Source organism: Sinohyriopsis cumingii, chromosome 11 (genome assembly GCF_028554795.1).
Source record: "Sinohyriopsis cumingii isolate HCF-2022 chromosome 11, ASM2855479v2, whole genome shotgun sequence".
NCBI classification, from domain to species: domain Eukaryota; kingdom Metazoa; phylum Mollusca; class Bivalvia; order Unionida; family Unionidae; genus Sinohyriopsis; species Sinohyriopsis cumingii.
In genome coordinates, this window is record NC_142971.1 from 50,628,462 (window position 1) to 50,636,809 (window position 8,348).

At 34.6% G+C, this 8,348-nt stretch overlaps 1 long non-coding RNA gene across 1 annotated transcript; it reads left to right on the forward strand.

The window, feature by feature from the left end:
• Window positions 1–358: 358 nt before the first annotated feature.
• Window positions 359–4,111, forward strand: LOC149788433 (uncharacterized). Its single transcript, XR_016424143.1, has 2 exons — window positions 359–587; window positions 3,719–4,111. It is a non-coding gene; the product is annotated as an uncharacterized LOC149788433 (long non-coding RNA).
• The last annotated feature ends 4,237 nt before the right edge of the window (window positions 4,112–8,348 follow it).

The following is an 8,348-nucleotide window of genomic DNA, read 5'->3' on the forward strand; positions in this document are numbered from 1 at the left end:
TACTTGAAACATAAAACAAATAAAGATGAAACAAATAAAGATGAAACAGATGAGGAGAAACGACAACGAGAACGTGTTGAGAAATATTCATCAAACTTGGTATGGTGGTAAATTTACATAAATTAATAGCAGCAGAGGGGGTGATGACCTCAGCGAAGGCGTAATTGCGTAAACAGCATGCATAATAAACTAGAAAAAATCACCAACGACAATGGAGTAATATTAATTAGAAAAATTCCAGAGATTTTCTCAGTAAAGTGTCGACGCTTTTTTAAACTCTGTCGACGCTTTTTATTTTTCAATCGTTCGTAGGAAGGTTTATTTTCGACGTTTCGACGCCTTTCAGGCAAAGGTCTGTTCACCCCTTCTGCTGCTCCATTGTTTGTGTTATTTAGCAAAACAAAAGTGTAAACACTATTTCTACTGTTTGACCGGGACAGACTTTGAAGCCCCACCTATCTGTCAAATTCCCAATCCCACTCAATGCCGCCCTGCAATTGTCTGAGCACAGTTGCACTGGATGGGTTTCCCGCGTTTCAGATTGAATGATTCCGCAGTCGTCAGCTAATTGCGATAGCTCTATATAGGTAGGGTTGACTAGTCGATTTAGTTTGTTTACCATTATATTGAACAGGGTGGGATTTAGTAGACTGCCTTGAGGGTTACCATTTTCTAGCTCAAGCAATTCAGAGTAAGTGTTGCCCCACTCTGGTTTCGATTTTTCGACCTGAAAGGAAATTCAATTTCCATCAAACCCTTTTTGTAATATAGTTATCTCCCTCTCGCATCAGGTATTTACTAGGTCCGTTAGATAATTAAGAAGTTAACTGATATCATCGCTTAGGAACCCATCTATGTTAAGTGTTTTGTATTTGCTAACGTTAACATAATACAGTGCTAAGAGATTTCTAACCACACTCACAGTGTACAATTACAGAAAGGACTGGCCAAATACATGTGTATATAATAATAATAATAATAATGACTTTGTAAAGCGCCTAATCTTTAGAAGCTCTAAGCGCTTTACAACATTAGACAACACCTCTAACATAAAAAACAAACATATATAATGATATTATTACAGAAAAACAAACACTATGAAATTGGAAAACATAAAAAAAGATGCTGAGAATATTTAAGGTAGGAAACATTATTTGGTCTTTAAGTTTGTTCTTGCAGTCGAAATAAGTGAGTTTTAAGAGCACTCTTCAATGGGATCACTGTGTCTTTGTGTCTCAGTTCAGTAGGCAATTCATTCCAGGTTGCTGGGCCCTGTTAAAAAAATAGAACGTTGTCCATATGACTTCGTTTTCGCAGTGGGGATAATGAGTATACGATTGTCAGAAGAGGAGCGTAAGTATCTTGCTGGTGTTTACACATGGGTGAGGTCGGATAGGTATGTTGGACTGGAGTCCGTCAGTGAAAAGTAGCACAGAGAACAAATTTTGTGTTTGATTCTGGATCGAATGGATAGCCAGTGTAGGGTACAGAGCAGCGGGGAGGTGTGCTCTGATCGTGGTACTCTAAGTATGAACCGAACAGCTGTGGTTTGAACGTTTTGAAGTTTCTTAAGTAGATACTGAGTGAACCAGACATAAATGAGTTGCAATAGTCCAGTCTTGAAAGTACTAATCAACATACAAGTGTTTTAGTGGCGTCAACTGAAAGATATTTGCGAATGGAGCTGATGCTCTCAGCTCAAGATATGCAGCCTTGCATATGTTCATGACATGCTGGTGCAACGTAAGAGTACTGTCCAGAGTGACACATAGGTTTCGTATTGACTGTGTGAATTTAATGTTGGTGTTACTGATATTTATTGTTTGAGGTAAAGGATGTGACTGAGAAAGTCTTTGTGTTGTGATCAAAATGGCCTCAGTTTTATCATCATTAATCTGTAGCTTGTTACATGTCATCCATGATTTCACATTATATATATATATATATATATATATATATATATATATATATATATATATATATATATATATATATAAACTCCAGTTTCGTCACTATTTAAAAAGTAATAACTTGACCGAAGCCGGACAACCATCACAACACATACTTTTATATAACTATTATATCTTAAAGCATTTTTTTCTTTTTTGTACCTAAATAAAATAATATAATACAAATTCAATATATAAATTGACACCTCATAACACAAACACGATATAACATGATTAAAACAATATAGCATACACATATAACACACACACAATGCATTAGTTTGATCCTTGGCCAAGATCACTAAAATTTAGCGACCATTATATATGGAATTACATCACAATTAATACTTCCAGTTCAGTACCCTTTAGGGGTCCAAGCAGTTAATTTATGTGTTTATGATGGGGTCACTTTCTGAGTAACACACATCTGCTTGCATAGCCTTCAGTAATTGTTTATAAACATAGTTATAAGGTATTTAGTGAGAGGACAGCGATGAAAACTTTATACTAGAACCTACTCAAGTTCTCTACTAAATCATTTTAAACTGTCTGAGAATGAAATACAGGTCAGAGGGATAAAATATGCTTGCCCCCAGGTATATTTACCCTTGAATGTAAGAATAAAGCAAAATGATGTAAGTTGAACACAAAATGCATTCCATTTTATTGTTCAGTTGGGTTAAGATATTGATTGGTGTAGTGCAGCATTGTGGCCTATATGATGTTATGGGAATTCTAATGATCCATCTTGCTTTATGCATTATTAATTACTAATACTATTTGTTAACTGACACTCTAAAGATTACATAAGAAGTATTCAAACAAACTATTTGAATTTAGCTTTGTACATGGTTACATATCCCACATGTACAAATATCCATCCATTTTAGAATGTTTGGGATCAAAAGTTCACATTCAGTACATCATATAGGCTGACATTGTACCTATAGTGAATCTGTAAGGCACATTTATGGCTATGTGCACTGAAAATATCCCAAAATGTTATTTTCATCATGAATATGCCTATGTATGGTGACATATTTCAATTTAGTACTTTGACAGAGTGCGGTATTGAAGCATCAGCTGATATCTGATTCCATTCAATCAATGAGCTTAATAATTGATAACCAATACTCTTAAAAATACAATATAAATGTTCAAATAGATCATTTGAATTATGTTTGCACATTTGATCTTAACAAGTACATTGTCTATGTCCCACATATGCAAATTTCCATCCTTGTTTACAAGTTTTGGGGATCAGAATTTCACATTTAGCTGATGATATAGGATTTATTGGTACCTATAGTTGATTTGTATGACCACATTTGGCTGTATTCACTTGCAATATCCGAAATTGTTATTTCCCTCATGAATAAGATTGCTTATAGTAACATATTCTAATTTAGTACATTGTCACTTGACTTTCCTGTATACTGGTATGTACTAATGTTTGCACCAATGATCAAACCTCACCGCCCCAACATTGCCTTAAACTTTATTATACATAGTCTACCTGATTAGTTATTTAACTTGTAAATGGCTAAATGTGCTTCTAGAAACCTCATATATTTTTAGGATGAATTTATCACTTTAATACATGACCATTGCTTCACATTTCTGAGTGTCACTCTGTCAAGTTTAATATTTTCCCCCATGCTTGCAACCTTAATGTTAATTTGAAATCACCATATCTAACACATTTTAACTTCATTTACATAGATCTTACTGTTTTCTAGAATTAAGTGAAACATATTTTATCTTTTCAGGTCTAGCCTGGTATCTGGAACAAAGTGTTAGAGTTGGATCAGCTTGGAAGCTCTCCAGTAGTCTGGTGGTAATAGCATGGTTTCATAAGGGCATGTGCAGTGTACTGCCATAAGTGACCAAGATTAGTTCAAATCACCACACTGATATATGGCACCTCAAAGACATGGCTTAGGTTTTCACGAGAGAGATCAGCACCATTTTTCAGGAAGGTAGAACCTCCCTAGAAACTATTTTCCTATCCCATTGCCACCTTTTGTTGTTATCGACATTGAAATGGAATGCATTTTTGCTATAAAACATGGTAGTGGTCCCATCAGAACTTTAAATCTGAATGTGCTATTAGTTATGGAAACAACTGCCTAAGTACCTGACACAATAAATGTGGAACATAGCACCTGTCAGTGTTTCTTTAGTGTGTACACCTATATGCATCTGGACAGGCATATTGCGGTTTGCTGCCAAGATCACTATGAGCTATGATGCTTCATTAACCCTGGGGAAAATGTTATCAGTTATACAGACCCAAACTACCATTTGTTTTAAATACCATTCATTAGTCAACTTTTCTGTCTAAAATTTGTCAAACTGTGTTTTAAAACTTGTATAAAAATTTAAGTTTTGAATAAAATTTAGTTTTTAAAATTTAAATGTTTATTTAATTTGCCATTAAAATTTAATTTATCAACATTTGTAACTTTCAAACATATTTTCAGACAGGGCTTATCTTGTATCACAATTAGGTTTTTACTGCATTGACAAATTCCTATAATTAAGGAAGATATAGCAAATTTAGTTTTGGTTTCTCAAGAGCACTTGGACCAGAACTTGCACCCTGTGAAACACCAGCACTGCATACTTTCTGACAGGTGTCACATGTTTTGTTTGCAAGGAAATTCAAAAAGACTTCATGTATAAAGTTGAAATAGGTATAGCATGCAAATATAAAAGTTTGACTAAAATTGACATAAAACATGGAGCCTGTCAGGAATTACATCACAATTAACACTTCCAGTTCAGTACCCACGAATGTAGTTCTAGTCTATTTTTAGAACATTTTTTCCTCTCTCATTTTGGTGGTGGCAGAAGAGTTTTATTTATGCATTTTTGGTAGGGATTTAAAGGTAACTGTTTATTCTTGATAATATGAGCTCAGGGTGTTGTTGTCTGTATGTATTTTGGCGACAGTGTACAGTGAGTAATAAGGCCTTGGTGATGATCCGGAAGTGAAATCTGTGTTCTGTTTACATGCTTCTATGTTGACAGTCAATCATCTAAAAAAAGAGCAGGTCAACCTTTGACAAGAACTTCACCGTGAAGTCATCTTTGAAGGTATTTTAGATTAACATATCATTTGCATTGATTGTCACACAGTGGAAAGGTCAGTACTGAGAAACAAATGTAGAGAACATATAGTAAAATTAATTGTGTACTATGTCCATATAAACCAGCCACAAGACTTTGTGTCTGAGGAGGGAAGTACATGTCATAAAGAAATAAACCGGGAAGTAAACAAAGGGACTTTGTAGGCATGACGCACCGAAAATAATAAAATGCAAATAGCAAAGAGCAACCCTTAAACAAGAATAATAAATACTTTTTTCTTCCAAATTCTTTTGATTCATTATAGAAAGCAAAACAAATACATTATGGGGGATAAAAACTTACAATATTCGGATGGCTGGGGGGCCGGCACTTTAAATGCCGATAGCTTATGATAGCTAAAGGTCGTAGAAGTGTCCACAGGCAAAACAGTATACAGTTCACCGTTTGTATATAACTTTGATAAACGGTCTAACTCTTGTGGAGCGTGATCAGTGGATTATAGATCGGTATGACTAAAATACGCACTGAAAACTGGAACCCAATGGAATGGAACGTCAATAGAAATAAAATTGCAAAGGATACGATTTTTTGTTGTTTTTATTTCTTATAAAAGAAATCAAAAGAAGTTTTCAATCAGCAAATGCATACATATTTTTGAACTGCACAAAAGAAAGTATAACTAATTTTCAAAACTGACGGTAATAATTGTATGAAATGTGCTCTTTTGAGAAAGAATGCAATCGTCGTATAGAAATGGAAACTATAACATTAAATAATGTTCATTGCCGGAGTTAATGATATTATACAGCTTTAGGGCAATGGAAACAAAGGATGCAGTGGAAATTATTTTGTTTTAAAATGATTTTGTTTTAATTAAGGAAAGTTTAGTGAATGATTTCATCATCAGATGTATATTCTAAGCGTTTGGCATAATAAAGAACACGACCATATTTCACTTACTTAAATAAAATGCAACTTTCGACATTCAGTTTAAATGTAATTCGTTTGTTTTGTTTTTATATGCTTGTATTTTTATTGTTTTTGAATCGCCAATGAATTGTGTGTTCCTTATTATTCCCAAATTATCTTCTTCTACATAAAAATAAATTCACATTCAAATATCAGCACAGGTTATTACACATACTCTTTAATATATGATAGTATCCCTTGTGCCTTACAATTATCCGTTAATTACTTTATTGCACTTTTATTTAGGACGTATAATTTTAAGTTTGCATATGGCGAGAAAGATAATTTCATTCACTTCATTCTATTTTGCAATCAGTGAATGTCGACCAGCGGCGATACCTACCAAAAATGTTTCTAGCGTAACCTTCTTACGCTAAAGAGTTCGGAAAGAAATTGCAGTTAACGAGGTTACCGAAAGAGGTTATACATACGGCCATTTTTTAAATACCAAAATGTTTTAATTACGCTTTTTGTCCGTATAAGATCATTTGCCTTTTTAATGTCAAGGAAGATTGCGATAAGGGTACGGTCGCATTTCCTTTTCTTGCAGTGAAAGCCAGTCTTTTGCTTGATTCCAAGCGTTTTAATTGATGTAACGTAGATCGCTTGTTGCGGAATCTGCTTTGATTTTGAGATATCAGTTCTTGCTTTCAAGATGGTGCCTCAACCTATTCTTTATTATCGTCTCCATGATTTCACAAGTATTGTTAGTGAAAGAGATTGGCCTGTACGAAGTGATTTACGCAGAATCATTTCCCGGTTTCCATCCTGCCGGTATATCTCCCTATTGCCAAATTAGATTCAACATATCCAATAACATAAGTTCAGTATTTTATGTGAGATCTTTTTATGAAAAAGTAAATTTCATAGCAGCCAAGCATATCCTCATCAGGCGAGATATTTTTTCCCCTATATAGTGCTTTACGCCACTCATGCACAGTAAAGTTTTGGAAGAATACACAGAGGCGGCTAACAGTATTCTCTTTTACAGAATATGCTGGAGCAGAACTAAAGTGTTAAATTTACCAGCATCCTCGATGATGTCTTCTTTAAGCTTTTCCACTGACTCAGGATTGGAGCACCAGTAAAAACCATGTGATGCTTTAGACCCTTTTATATGAGTGGAAGGGGACTGATTGATTTTTTAAAAAATCAGTTAACAATTGGGAGTGTTCTTTCTCTACTTTATTTATATATCTTTGGAAATTCCTCATTGTGGTTAGAATTACTACTCATTCTGGCAAAATGTATGTCTAATTTGTTCGCTTTCTCCTCATCCGTGGTGAGTCCGGAGAGTTTTGTGGCCGGAAAAGGGGCTTTGTCCCTAATTTTGTAAAATCTTAGACCATACTTGTTTAGAATTTGCGTCATGATTTAATGATGAGGAAAACTCTTTTCATGGGTTCTATTTTGTTATAAAGATGGCGTTTTTCACTATTGCTCCTTTTCCTTGTAAGCAAGGACATTTTGGAAATGCTGGTATCCCTGAACTCATTTAGAGCCTTTTTTCCCTCCTTTATGGCCTGATTATATTCTTTGATCCACCAGGGGACGGTATGTTTTTTCCACACTCCTTCCAGTTTCGGGGATGCAGACGACAGTGCCTGAACAGTAGTTTCGTTAAATGTATCAACGCTGTCGTTGGTTACTTTTAAATTTTCACTTTGTATTTTAGGCAAATAAATTGTTTGTTCAATTTTGCCAAATTTGTTGTTTATACTTTTTCAGTTACTTAGTTTAAGGCATTAGGGTCGAAAAAATTGAGGGCTCGTCGATGATACTAATTTTTTCAAAATATTTCCCTTGAATACTATGTGAAAGTTTAAAATGAACTTGCAAATTTGTGAATGAAATACCAAATAGTCCTAAACGTTCTATCACAGGTCCAAATGTATAGATTTCCAATATAATTCCAGTGGTGTTCCAAAAACTTCTGAGAATGAATTCGTTGATGTGCCTGTAATCTCGAATGTGCTAATGCGCCAATGGTCCTGAATGTTGTACTACGTTAACAATCTTTTCATTATCACAATAATGCTGCTGACGAGTATTCTTTAGCTTTAAAAAATCCTTTTGTAGGCATATCTTCCATTCAGTAGTCTTCTGCCTGAAAAATATTTCAGCCTAATATATACCCTTCAGAATCGCAATCTGGCACAACTTTTAAATATCAAACTTCTGATAAGCCTGATAAAACATTCATGTCTCTTTCTACTTGTACCTATGGCACGAAGCAAGGACGCGTTACTTATGACTGCTACAAATTGAAAAAAGAATCTGAATTAAGACAGCCCTATGCCAAATGCTTTTAATTCTGAGATCAAGGTCACGGTCGTG